The sequence below is a fragment of the Microcebus murinus genome, chromosome 2 (assembly GCF_040939455.1).
Source record: "Microcebus murinus isolate Inina chromosome 2, M.murinus_Inina_mat1.0, whole genome shotgun sequence".
NCBI classification, from domain to species: Eukaryota; Metazoa; Chordata; class Mammalia; order Primates; family Cheirogaleidae; genus Microcebus; species Microcebus murinus.
The window spans coordinates 20383510-20394367 of record NC_134105.1 but is presented as its reverse complement, the minus strand read 5'-3'; the positions used below and the strand labels follow the sequence as shown (position 1 = coordinate 20394367).

General features: G+C 55.3%; 1 long non-coding RNA gene across 1 annotated transcript; it reads right to left on the bottom strand.

The window, feature by feature from the left end:
- Nucleotides 1-4902: 4902 nt before the first annotated feature.
- LOC142876365 (uncharacterized) lies at nucleotides 4903-8263 on the bottom strand. The gene is made up of 2 exons (XR_012923261.1): nucleotides 8205-8263; nucleotides 4903-5176 (listed from the first exon to the last, which is right to left on the bottom strand). It is a non-coding gene; the product is annotated as an uncharacterized LOC142876365 (long non-coding RNA).
- Between the last annotated feature and the right edge of the window lie 2595 nt (nucleotides 8264-10858).

The window sequence follows — 10858 nt, the reverse complement described above, 5'->3', positions numbered from 1 at the left end:
GTGAGGAAGCTCAAGGCATGTGGAACATTCTGGAGGAGATGCCCTGTGGGGAGAGAAGGAGAATCAAAGCACCGAAATGCCAGACGGTGAAAAAGCCTTGTTGGAAGGGTCCTCCAGCCCCAGCTCTGCCCCTGGCTGACGCCAAGTGGCCCAGCAGAGCCCTTCCCAAGTTCCTGTCCCACAAATGGTGAGCAAAATGAAATGGTTGTTTGAAGCCACTGAATTCTGCAGTTGTGTGTTATGTGGCAATAAATCACAACAACAGAATCTCCTTCCCCACCTACTTACCGAGCAGCCGTCGGCTCCCTCCCAGCCCTCAGGTTCTCGGCTCCAACGTCACCTCCTCGGGGAAGCCTGCCTCGACCTCTGGGTGAGATCCGTGTGCTGATCACACCTTAGACTCTTTGTCACGGTGCAGCCGCCTGTGCGTCCTGTGGGTGGGTGCATCATCCCTGACTCCCCCACTGAACTAGGCCCCCCGCGGCACGGCCACCGCGGCACAAATGAGGGCTCAGGAAACACTCGTTGTGCAAGTGAGCGTGTCCGTCCCAGCCCCGCACGCTGGTCGGGGGCAGGATGGCAACCCCAGCTGGGCTTTCCCCGCACAAACTCCAATTCCCTCCTGATTGTGGGTTGGATTCAAGGGCCGAGGTAACTCTCCGCCAGCCCTGGCAGGCCTTGTCCCCAGCTGTCTGCCGCCAATGAGCCCCTGGGGCTGGCCCTGCCCGGAGAGAGGGATCGGGAATAGCTGGGGTGTTGAGGGGGGTACCCGGGGTGTGGGGGAGGGCTCTGGGCCAAAGAGGGAAGTGCTAGCATCAGCGCCCACCGCCCCAAAGACCCCCGCCCACCAGCTGATGTCCCCACAGCCTGTCCTCCGCATCCACCTCCAAAGCCTTGGCTCCTTCCTTGACCCCCAGTGGCTGCTCTGTGCAGCGTCCACCTGTGGGTGTTTGGCCACACCAGGCAGCCTTTGAGTCCCGACTCGTCCATCTATTTATTGTACCTCTATGCTATGCACTGAGCTTCTAGTCCTGCAGCAACTAGTTCAATCTTTACAACAGCCCCATTTTACTATTGAGGAAACTGAAGTCAGAGAGATTAAGTGACTTGCCCAAGGTCACACAGGAAGTGGAAGAGGCAGGATTTGTGCTCTGATTCTCTGGCTCTGAGTCCAGCGTTTCTCCCACTACACCTGGACACGGTGTCCCGGGGGCCATCCTCGGACTGCTCCTTCCTTCCCTGTGAAAACAGCTGAGAGCTGCCTGCCCTCCTGGGAGCTGCCATATCCTTCCTCGGAACAGGAGGCCCTCTGGTCTGAGCCTCCCAGATTTCCAGAAGCAAACATGGGGTGGGAGGAGCGAGCAAATAAGAGAGAGAAATTAATCAAGTCGTTGAGAAATAGAGACAGTGTTTATGAGGACACAAACATCAGGCACACCACACACACACACACACGCAAGGTGAGAGATGGAGGCATGAAAATAACACATATGAAGAGAAAGGAGAAAGAAAAAAACAGATTCACACAAGGAAATAAACACAAAGAATAAGAAGTACCCAGAGGGAGGTAAAGATAGAAAAATACAGAAACAGATTGAAAGATACAGAAAACACTCAGATATACAAAGAGAGCAATTATGAGAGGACATAGATTAGAAAGAGACAGACTAAGGGGACACGAGCAGGCAGAGTGGAGAGGGACAGGAGAGAGATGCAGGCAGAGGGATGAGTAACTCGCTGGGGGAGAGGGAAGGGGCCACAGGGACAGAAGAGATGGAGCAGAGACCAATCAGCACAGAGAAAGAGCCACCGGAGAGGAGGTGGAGGAAGCTGAGACCCCCCCCACCTCCCCTGCCCGCCCCTCCCCTCTGCTCCCCCTCCCGACTCTGCAGCCCGGCCCCTGAGCCCATGGAGAAGTGAACTCCGCCAGGTCCAGCCGCCCCAGTGCACTCTGCGTTCCGCCGCGTGCCCTTAGCGACATGGGCGTGTGGGCATCGGCTGCATTGAGCAGGGGCTTCTCCTCCCTCTGAGCTCTGAACCAGACGCCCTGATGGAAGGAGAGACCGCCCAGCACCTGCCCGCCACGCCAGGCCGGGAGCTGTTTGGTTCTACCTGCCGATTTCCGGCTGCTGGGGCTGGAGGTGGCACAACCCACGGGCCCAACACGCATCCACGGGGTGTCCAGCAGGGAGCCCCCACGTGGGAGGCAGGCAGCCCTGAGTTCAAATGTCCCTGACTGGCCATATATCTGTCACCTGACCTCCCTAAGCCTCAAGTTCCACCTCTGTGAAATGGGATGAGCGTGTCTACCTCATAGGTTAACGAGAAAATCAAAAGCAATGCTGGCGAAGCACCTTGCGCAAAACCTGGCACATAGTAAGTGTTCAACAAACACTGGCTTTCTCTAATTGGAAAAGTCTGGAAAACCAGAGACAAAGGCAGAAAGTGAGGTGGAGCCAACAAGACTATGGAGCAAGAGGAGTCCTGGCAAGAGAGAGGTCATTCTAGTGGGGTCAGGGGAGACTTTGATGGCTTTTGAACCAGGCCTTAGGATATAGAGAATATTAAAAGTGAGAAATGGAGACAGAGGAGGGGAAATGTCTTGGCAGAGGGAATGACATGAGGAAGCCAGGGAGGCAGGGGTTATCTCCAGACAATCTCAGGCTGGAGGAATCTGGGGTCTTGGAAGTTTGGTGTTTTTCTAACAGCTGAAGTCCCCAGAGCAAACCTCAGGCAAGAGGGTAAGTAGCAGCTCCTGCCTGCGGGAGTCGATGTCTGCCAAGCCCAAGCTCTGGCTGTGGATGCCACTCGGGGAGGGCAAGGGAGCCACATCGTGCCTGCGGGTTCAAAGGCGGGGCCCCGCCACTGACTGGGAACCCTGCGTGAGGCTTGCGTGAGGCCCTGCAGAATTTCCCATGAGCCTCTGCGAGCTCCCTGGCCTCCGGGGTTATTAATCTGTGGTTTAAGAATGAGAGGATAAGATTTTTTTTTTTTTTTTTTTTTTTTTTAGAGACAGAATCTCACTCTGTTGCCTGGGCTAGAGTGCCATGGCGTCAGCCTAGCTCACAGCAACCTCAAACTCCTGGGCTCAAGCGATCCTTCTGCCTCAGCCTCCCGAGTAGCTGGGACTACAGGCATGCGCCACCATGCCCGGCTAATTTTTTCTACATATTTTTAGTTGGCCAATTAATTTCTTTCTATTTTTAGTGGAGACAGGGTCCCGCTCTTGCTCAGGCTGATTTCAAACTCTTGACCTGGAGCGATCCTCCCGCCTCAGCCTCCCAGAGTGCTAGGATTAGAGGCGTGAGCCACCGCGTCCAGCCAAGAGGATAAGATTCAGGGAGACAAAAACCCCTGAAATTTAGTCAAACATAATTACAAACACAGACACAGATATAATTGCTAATTCTATAACTCTAGTTATATTCCCAGGCACCTGCAAGGAGGGTGGACACTGGCAAAGGAGGCCCTTCATTCTGCCGCCACCTGCACATGTTGGGACCCACAAGTGAGGTAGGAGCAGAGAGCTGCAGCTCCCGAAGTCCACAATGAAGGAGCACAGGGACAAAGAGCAGTGACAGGAGGGAAATGCCACCATTGTCACAAAAGTGTGAACTTGGCAGTGACCTGAGTCAATGATTCTTAGATCTGAGGGAGAAAAAGGGACTCCAGGAGGGTACTAAAATTTTATGCTTATCTGTGAGTGCACGTTTTGCTAGAGAGAAGATCCCTGGTTCTCACCCCATCCTCAAAGGGATGCGTATCAGTCAGAACAGGCTAGAGCTATGCTGTAGTACCAGCCCCAAATCTCACCAGCTAGGAGTCTATCTCTCTTTATCTCTTACAAACTCTCTCCCAAAGCCCACTGTGGGGCAGGTGAGTCTCCATGGCTGCTGTCCCCTGCGGGTTGATCTTATGCCTCAACCTTCTCGACACCCTGCCCTCGTGATCCTAAACACAGACGCGGAGGAAGCTGGGAGATCTCGCGGGCACTCTTCACTGCGTCGGCTCAGAAGCTTCACACGTCAAGTCTATTCATCAGCCATTGGCCAGAACTGATCACGTTTGCCACCTAACTGAAGGGAAGCTGGGAAACGTAGATTTCACATGCCCAGGAAGGAGAGAACTGGATATTGATGAACACTGGTTATAAGTGGGACACCACCACCACCACCACCCCCTCCCCCCTGCCAAAAATAATTAGGACCATTAGGGTCAGGGTAGCAAGTCCCAAACTCTGGTTTATAAACTGCCTTTATTAGGACTACCCTGATCGCTTCGGGGAAATGCGGATCCCCGGGCCACCTGCTTGGAGAGTTATATTCTGTGGTCCTGGAATCTGGCCTTTTTTTTTTCTTTTCAGACAGGGGTTCATTCTGTTACCTGGGCTAGACAGCAATGGCATCATAATAGCTCACGGCAACCTTGAATTCATGGGCTCAAGTGATCTTCCTGCCTCAGTCTCCCAAGTAGCTGGGACTACAGGAACACACCAACACATCCAGCTAATTTTTCTATTTTTTTGTAGAGATGGGGGTCACACTACATTGCTCGGGTTGGTCTTGAACTCCTGGTTTCAAGCAACCCTCCCTCTTCGGCCTCCCAGAGTGCTAGGATTACCAGAGTGAGCCATTGTACCCAGCCTTGGAATCTGTATTTTTGACAAGTCTCACAGACAAATCTGCAGAACAAGTTTGGCAACTCTTGGCATGGGAGGTCCTGTGATCACAGGGATAAGAGTTGCCTTGAGATCATCCTGGCTTAGAGTCTAAAAAACAAAACTTCAAATTTTCAAACTGGCTCGCTCTCTTCTCCCTACATCCTTCATGCTGCCATGGTGGAACTGCAAAGCCCTCTGTCAGGGTTCACGGCAGCCATCACTCAGAATTCCAGAACCCAGGCTGTACTTCTCATGCCAACACTAGGAATAGGCCCATTTTATTGACGGGACCTCTGAGGCACAGGATGTGATACTAGAGCTGGCATTGGTGGCCCCTCGGTCTTGGATAACGAAGAGACAAATGTCTGACTCTGAATGCCCCGGACTTCATCCCCGGAGGTCTGGTTGCCTGGTATTTCCCAGGGCAGTGGGCCTTTAAGATGTAGGGTGCTCAAAAATGCGTCAAACGCCCCCATTGTGGCCAGTTCCCCCTTTGCCGCTGTTGTTTCATTCCTCCTGGAGAACAAGATTGGAAAGACAGTGCTAATTTAATTTGCCAGAACGAATAAAGATGAGACAGTAGCAGAGGGCGACAGAGTGGTAGGAGCAGGTAATTCTCATCCCTGAAACTCCTTCCGCCATGACCACCTTGCCCACGTTGGAGCTGATTAAGCCAGAACGATGGCAGTTAATTATTTTCTTCTGTCACCGAGGAAGGCTGGCCTCCTTGGCCAGGCAGTGAGCATGAGAAGGGTTGTAAATGCGCAAGCCGGACTAATAGGAGGAGAGAACAGGGGCCTGTGGACCCCCCGGGGCTCCGGCCTCCATTATGGCAGAGAGGGGCGGCACTTGGAGAGCATGTCATTAGCTAGAGGTTCACCAGGCAACCCTGGTTTTTGGAGCCCAATACTCCTGGATGACGTTTATAGGAGTATGTGACAGTGGGTTCATCGTTAAGCCCAACAGCAGCAGTCTGGCCAGGCTGGGTCCAGAGACAGGGAACCTGTGTCAATTGTGTTCACAGGGACGGCATCACTGGGACCCCCAGGGGCATCCCAGTGCACAAGAAGCCTTTTCATCTGTGCACACGGGGATGCTGGAAGCAGAGAGTAGTTTTGTGGTGCATATAGGAGTCCTCATGGGTGAGAGGGCACAAGAGAATACCTGGGGTGCTGATTCCGCACCATACACATGGGTACGATGTAGTTAGAGGCACCTGTACTCAGACAGCCCTGAGTGTCATTCCTGCCCCATAGCTAACAAGGTGCGTGACCTTGGTGAAGTTGCTTTCCTTCGTCTGTGCAGTGGGAATAGTGACAGTGTCCACTTAGGGACGATGCCTGAGGAGCCAGCTCAGCAGCCAGCCCGGGAAGGTCCCATGATTGTGAGTCATGGTCAGTGCTATTATCACGATGACCACATGGCTTCTTCCCAGGTTCACGCGGGGAGGGGCCCGCTGGGCTGGTTCATTGTACTCCATGGGGAGTTGCATTCACAGCCACAGGGAGAGACCTTCCAGCCACACTTGAGGTGCTATTCCATCTTCCTTTGTGGCTGGGAGGATGAAGGCTTGGGCCTGTCAGGAGGGAGGGGAGGAAGGTGGGAAGCCTGCTGCTCCTCCAGGCCGAGAATCTGGACTTTATGCAAAGCCAGGACCTGCTTTGCTGGGACTGAAAGCAATTTGCAGCAACACGAAGGATGAGTGAGAGGGGGACAGCCAGGAGCCCAGCAAGGAGGGCGGGAGGCGGGAGGCTGGGATGAAATAGGTCCAGGGAAGAGCAATTTAAAGCAAACAAAGGGGAGCACATCTGCCAGGGACCCAGGTTTCCATGCGTGTGGAATGAGGGGTCCACGATGCAGATGCCTCGCCGGGCTGATGAGGAAAGGGAAGCAAGTCCCCTACAGGTGCGAGACCCGGTGGGCTGGGTTTTCATTTCCTTTTTTATGGAGTCCAAAATGAGGACAGCTCGTGCTGGGGCCTGCGATGCAGGCTCCTGGGATCTGGCTTGGGTAGGGACTGGGATTTTTTCTTAGGGTAGGGAGCAGGCAGGGTCACAACCAAAGATGAAGTCCACTGGAGCTAAGGTGTCGGTTCTAGGAGTGAACAGTAGCTATAGACAGGAGAGTTTCGGGGAGCAGACGGGACTGAGGACAGTAGAGTGGTTCAGAAAAGACTCAGGATGAGACTGCATGGGGGAAGGTGGGGTGAGCTGCCAGGTTTGTGAGGGGCCTAACAGCTTAGAGGAACAGGAGCCTGGATCTTAACTCCCCACCGCAGGGCTAGCTAGCTGTGGGACTCTAGGACTCCTTGGGACACAGGGCAGTCCTGGATTGGGGAATGTAATACAACTCCACCATCCCAGGGAGTCACGGAGACCTGGAATGGGGAAAACACTTGGCCATGCCCAGCCCCCAAATCACACAGACGGGCTAGAGAGGGGCAGCGACTTGCCCAAAGTCTCCATAACAGTTTGGTTCCTTTCAGCAAATGTCCACCGCCCTCCCCCTGGAGGCAGAGTGTATTTCTCTGCCCTATTGATGTCGAGGTTGGCCATATGACTTGTTCTGGCCACGAGAATCTGAGTAGACATGACAGTTGCCAATTCTGAGCCAAGTCCTTAAAAAGCATCCTGTGTTTCTACTCACTCCCTTCCACTTTGCCATTTTTAATGAGAAGGACATGTCCTCAAGAGCTGCTGCCCACAGAGGGCGGGAGGCATGTGGAGCAAACGGAAACTCAGCCCAAGGCCTGCTGTGGTCACTCCACAGCCCGAGCAAGGACAGGAACATCCGCTGCTGTAAGCTGCCACACCTTAGGTGGTGTTTCACACAGCATTGCGACAGCAAGAGTCACAGCCACACGGCAAGGCAGGGACGCACCTGGACGCAATCCCAGGCAGCCCACAGAAAATAAGGGACCTTTCTCTCCCACCACCTCTGTCCCCTGGCCAGGGCATCACGCCTCTGGGCAACATTGTAGCCGAGGTCCAGCTCTTACGAGCCTGTGTTTGGACGCTGCAGCCGGGTGCGCTGTCTCCAATAGGCGCCTGTCAAAGCCTGGAGGGGTGTGCCCCACCCCCACCGGCTCCTGCCAGCCCAGCAGCAGGACACCCCTCAGATGAGGCAGAGACACTATGGTGACAGTGACGGTGACAGTGGAAGAACCCCACAGGTGCTAGAAGCAGAGCCAGCCCAGGAGGGGGCTGGGCAGCAGCCCCAGGGAGCAGGGAGCCTGGGGGCGGGGGCACAGGAAGGAGCGGGGCAGAGAGCCGAGGGACACCACACCCACTCTCTGCAGTGAAGGGCTTCTGTATGTGGAGTGAGCCGAGGGAATTGGACCCTGCCCCATGCGCACACGGCTCTGTGCCCCCAGCCAGTGACCTCGCTGCTCTCAGCCGGGGATGGGGATAGGAACACCCCTTCCTAGGACTGCAGTGGGAGTAAGCTGACCTGAAATATTGACACGCCCAGCCTGGCACCTGAGAGACCTGAGCCCTCCCTCACCACCCCTGCGAGGACACCCCCGTGGAGGCTCCACACTCACTCATCTGGGACCCGAGTCCTGCCCCACTGCCTCCTGCCTGTGCGACCCTGGGGCTCCCCTTCCCTGAGCTTCAGTTTCCTTTTTTGCAAAATGGGATCATAATAGCACCTTCCTCCAAGTCACAGTGAGGACCTGGGAGCTCATCCTCAGAAAGCGCCCGGCCCAAGGCCCATGATCAAAGGCAGCCAGCGTAGCCCGAGCTGGGAGTCTGCAGGGGCCTTTTAGATAGTGAAGCCTGGAGCCACAGGAGGAGCTGTTAACTGTCCCTCACTGGGGGTAGCCCCGCCAGCATTCAAAGCCTCAGGGCCCCTCCTGCATGGCACTTGCCCCAGTCGGGATGAATTAGCTGCATGGGCGTGATCCCTTCACGCACCTCTCCTCCGCTGGCTGCAGCTCCACAAAGGGGAATCTGCCGCTCGGATCTGGCTGCAGCCCTCAGAGGTCCTCGGGGAGACACAGAGACAGACGGTGCCAGGAGCCAAGGGGGCTGGGCGCAGGGCTGCCAGAGCGAGAGTCTCCGAGCTGGGCGCCCCATCCCTCCTCTGATAAGAAGCAGCATCGGTGCACCTGGGACTGTTCTCCAGCGGCCAGAGGCTGCGGAGCTGGTATTAATAGTATCTGGGAAGCGTGGAGGAGTGATAGCCTTTTGCTCATGCCGATCCCCATGAGGTCTGACATCTTAAAATTCACGGGCTCGCAGCATCTCAGAGCTGCAGGGCTTTCCCAGGCACTCACTGATAACCTGCGGGGCAGGAATGGATTTATGACCACGTGTGCATCTCAACCATTTACCCGCACGCACACGGGAATGTTATCTTTCCCCACGGAGCTTCTCCCCTTCCCCTGCCCTCTAAACGAGAATATTATCTTCGCGAGATGGTTTCTGATGCGTGTGTGCGTGCGCGTGGTGCCAAGCCAGGAAAATGGGCCATGGAGAGGGGGGATAAAAGCAGAGATCAGAAAGAATAAGCTGGTCTTGCCAGTCAGCCAGGCTGGGAGGAGGTGAGGGACACAGGACACAGAGGACAGCTCGGCAAACTTGCCTAGGGGGACTTGGGAGCTTCGGCGTGTGAGCGGCTCCGCAGCTGCTCGATGGTGAGGAATGGGGCCTTTAGCGAGTGTGCTGGGGGTGCAAACTGTATCCCCTTTAGTTTTCCAGGAAATGGAAGTAAAACAGGAATTCCGTCTAAAATGATTGTCGGTCACTGGACGGCTTCTTAGGATACAACGCTGAGATGGGACCGGGCCTCATGGGACCCCAGATAGAGTCCATCGGTCCCAGGGGGAAGGAAGCAGACGTCTGGGCTTCCCAGGGCAGGGTGGGGTCGAATGTGCTGTCCCCGTGGCCAGTGATTGTACAGGGCAGACATTCAATAACTGCTGAACAGAGGAAGAAAGAGGAACAAAGATGAGTCTCGACTTTCAGGAGCTCATTCCATCGTCAGGGAGTTTGCAGGCCAAAAATAATGAATAAAAGGCCGTCCTAAGGGAAATAATCAAACCTGCATTTACCAAAAGCCTCACCAAGAGCCAGGCAATCCGGGGTTGGTGGGTGTCACCACCCCCATCCCATAGACAGGAGATGAACTCAGAGAGCGAGGAGCCTGACCCGGCCACGCAGCCCTGCCTCAAGGAGCAGGTGCAAACCCCGCCCACCTGGCTTCACCTCCATGCTCTCTCCACTCCTGGGGCAGAGGAGGGAGAGGAGCTGTGGCCTTGAGGGACGTGGGCAGTGGGGGGAGGTCTCCTGGGAGTGAGACTTTCCAGTGCACGCAGTGTTTCAACAGACAGGGTGGGGGGCATGGTCACAGTCGGAGGAAAGGGTGCTCCAGGAGGAGGCGGCAGCAGGAGGCCAGGACGTGAGGAAGCCCAGAGCGCCTTTGAGGAACTCAGAGAAGTGGCATCTGGTAGGACCAGCGAGGGAGACACAGCTGGACGGGCAGGGCGGGGCTGCGCTGGGAAGCAGGACGTCTCTCCAAGGTCACAGCTTTGCTCGGCTCCCCCAGCCAACGGGTGCCAAGTGCAGAGACCTAGTTTAGACCTGGTTTTCCAGCCCCTTGAACTCTAGTTACCTCCCTGCTCTATGAGTAGCCGACTCCCAGCCCTGTCCTAGCACCCTGACGTCTCCTCTAACCCCAGGTCTGCACATCCAGGTTAGAAAGACCCCTCCAGGCCGGGCGCTGTGGCTCACGCCTGTAATCCTAGCTCTTGGGAGGCCGAGGCGGGCGGATTGCTCAAGGTCAGGAGTTCAAAACCAGCCTGAGCAAGAGCGAGACCCCGTCTCTACTATAAATAGAAAGAAATTAATTGGCCAACTGATATATATATAAAAAATTAGCCGGGCATGGTGGCGCATGCCTGTAGTCCCAGCTACCCGGGAGGCTGAGGCAGAAGGATCACTCGAGCCCAGGAGTTTGAGGTTGCTGTGAGCTAGGCTGACGCCACGGCACTCACTCTAGCCTGGGCAACAAAGCGAGACTCTGTCTCAAAAAAAAAAAACAAACAAAAAAAAAAAAAAAAGAAAGACCCCTCCAACTCCACCTGCCCAGCCCGGAGCCCATCACCTCCTCAGGCTCTGCCCCTTGGATGGCTGCAGCCCAAGTCACGGCTGGGGTCAGTGACAAAAGCGGCTATTTTGAGGCCCTCACCCCCAC